Source organism: Ovis canadensis, chromosome 15 (assembly GCF_042477335.2).
Source record: "Ovis canadensis isolate MfBH-ARS-UI-01 breed Bighorn chromosome 15, ARS-UI_OviCan_v2, whole genome shotgun sequence".
NCBI lineage: Eukaryota > Metazoa > Chordata > Mammalia > Artiodactyla > Bovidae > Ovis > Ovis canadensis.
In genome coordinates, this window is record NC_091259.1 from 22,354,685 (window position 1) to 22,358,028 (window position 3,344).

Below are 3,344 nucleotides of genomic sequence, written 5' to 3' on the forward strand. Positions count from 1 at the left end.
AGGTTGTTTTGCTCAGGTGGTAAAGAACCCACCTGCCAATACATGCTAGATGTGAGACGTGGGTTCGATCACTGGGTTGGAAAGATCACCTAGAGGAAAGCATGGCAACTCATTCCAGTATTCTTGCTAGGAAAATCCCATGGACAGAAGAGCCTGGTGGGCTACAGTCCAAGGGGTGGCAAACAGCTGGACATGATAGAAGTGATTTACCTCATAAGATTTTTATTGTTCACTCACTCAGTCACGTTTGACTTTTTGTGACCCCATGGACTGCAGCATGCCAGGCTTCCCTGTCCTTCAGCAAGAAATAATGATGAAGTGGAGGGAGATTCTATTGTCAAAGATTTGGGGAAGATAAGAAAAGAAAGTGAAAAAAATTGAGAAAATGCAAAACGTTGTATTTTACTTTTTGTGCACTTTGGCATCTTAAAGTTCCTAGGAAATCCTGGAGTAGAGAAATCTGTTGACCTTTGTTAACTTACTATTTCTCAAATTTATTTGACCATTGGAAATCCCCTCTTTATTTCCATATAAGGTCTATTGGTAGGTTCTAGTGCTACTCTTTGGGTAATCCCTTCTACTCTTCCTCCATGATTTCTTAATCTTCTCCCTTTTTTTTCCCTCTTTCATATTTTAGAACTGTTTATCCACATAATTCCCAATGAGGATTATGCTTCTGTAATTTGTTCTTCAAAGAACCTAAGTGAGAAGATACACATCTGCTTATAATGTTTATTAATCTCATTTTACTAATGTGAACTTTGGCTCTAGTTTATTTTAAAAAATCAGTGTTGATTATTCTCACTTTTCTCTCTTCAGGCACAGTGCAGAATTCTCTCCATTGATCAGTTAACTGGAAAAACACGTACCAGTCAGAAACTGATACTCTTGAGAATCAAACTGGACAACTCTTTCAAGTCATGCACAGAAATAAATTAAAAATGGATTAAAGATTTAACTGTAAGACCTGGAATCATAAAACTGCTAGAAGAAACCGCAGGCAGTATTTGACATCAGTCTTGAACAGGTGTCCTCAGGCAAAGGAAAAAAAAGCAAAAATAAACAAATAGGACTACATCAAACTAAAAAATTTTACCATGGCATAGTAAATTGTCTACAAAATGGAAAAGTCACCTACTGAATGGGACAAAATATTTGAAAACAATGTATTTGATAAAGGGTTAAAATAAAAAAAATATACAAAGAACTCATACAACTCAACATCAAAAACCAAACAACCCAACTAAAAAATGGGCAGAGGACCTGAATAGATATTTTTCTAAAAAAGACACAGAGATGGCCATCAAGCACATGAAAAGATATTCAATATTACTAATCAAGGAAATGCAACTCAAAACCATAATGAGATATCACTTTGTGCCTGTCAGAATGTCTATTACTAAAAAGACAACAAATAACAAGTACTAGCAAGGATGTGGAGAAAAAAGAAACCCTCTGGCACTGCTGGTAGGAATGTAAACTAGTGCAGCATTTTGGAAAAGAGTATGGAGCTTCCACAAAAAGCAAAAATAGAACTACCATAGGATACAGCAACTCTACTCCTGGATATTTATTGGAAGAAAATAAGAACACTAATTAGAAAAGATACATGCTAAAATCTTTGACTGTGTGGATCACAATAAACTGTGGAAAATTCTTAAAGAGATAGAAATACCAGATTACCTTACCTGCCTCCTGAGAAATCTGTATGCAGGTCAAGAAGCAGCAGTTAGAACCAGACATGGAACAACAGACTGGTTCCAAATTGGAAAAGGAGTACATCAAGGCTGTATATTGTCACCCTGCTTATTTAACTTAAATGCAGAGTACATCATGCAAAATGCTGGGCTGGATGAAGCATAAACTAGAATCAAGATTGCTGGGAGAAATATCAACAACCTCAGACATGCAGATGATACCATTCTAATGGCAGAAGGCATAGAGGAACTAAAGAGCCTCTTGATTAGGTGAAAGAGGAACATGAATAAGCTGACTTGAAACTCAGTGTTAAAAAACTAAGATCATGGCATCAGTCCCTTCACTTCATGGCAAATAGAAGGGAAAAAAGTGAAAGCATTGACAGATTATATTTTCTTGAGCTCCCAAATCGCTGTGGACATAGACTTCAGCCATGAAATTAAAATACGCTTGCTCCTCGGAAGAAAAGCTATGACAAACCTAGAGAGCGTAAAAGCAGAGACATCACTTTTCCCACAAAGGTCTTTATAGTCAAAGCCATGGTGTTTCCAGTAGTCATGTATGGATGTGCTTCCCTGGTGGCTCAGATGGCAAAGAATCTGCCTGCAGTGCAGGAGACCCAGGTTTGATTCCTGGTTCAGGAAAATCCTCTGGAGAAGGGAATGGCAACCCCCTCCACTATGCTTGCCTGGAGAAATCCATGGACAAAGTAGCCTTGCAGGCTACAGTCCATGGGGTCGCAAACAATCAGACACAACTAAGTGACTAACACTTTCGCTTTCATGTACAGATGTGAGAGTAGGAGCACAAAGAAGGCTAAGCACTGAAGAACCTATGCTTTCAAATTGTGCTGGAGAAGGCTCCTGAGAGTCCCTTAGACGGCAAGGAGATCAAACCAGTCAGTCCTAAGGGAAATTAGCCTTAATATTCATTGGAAGGACTGTTGCTGAAGCTGAAACGTAAGACACTGGCTACTTCTTGTGAAGGGCCAACTCATTAGAAAAGACTCTGATTCTAGGAAAGATTGAGGGCAGGAAAAGAAGCGGGTGACAGAAGATGAGATGATTAGATAACATCACTGATTCAATGGACATGAATATAGGAAAACTCTGGAAGTAGTGGAGGACAGAGGGGCCTGGGGTTACTGCAGTCCACGGGGTCACCAAGAGTCAGACACAAGTTAGCAACTAAACAACAACAAAAGCATAGTATACAGTATATATAATATAATACAATATTCCATAGCATATATGTGTATATATATGTGTGCACATGGATGGACCTATATGGTATTATGCTAAGTGAAATGTCAGAGGAAAACAAATGCTGCATGACTATACTTAAATGTGGAATCTAAAGAACAAAGCAAATAGACTAACATAACAAAATAGAAATAAGGGATGTAAATACACAGAACAAAAAAGTGGTTGCCAGAGGAGAGAGGGGTGCGAGTAGGTAAGAAATAGATAAAGGAGATTGAGAGGGACAAACTTCTAGATGCAAAATCAATGAATCACTGGTATGAACTGTATGTGTTGGAAATATAGTCAATAATTGTGTAATATCTTTGTATGGTGACATTTCATAACTAGACTAACCGTAGTGATCATTTTGAAACATGTATCAAGTTACAAGGTTGTGTAAGA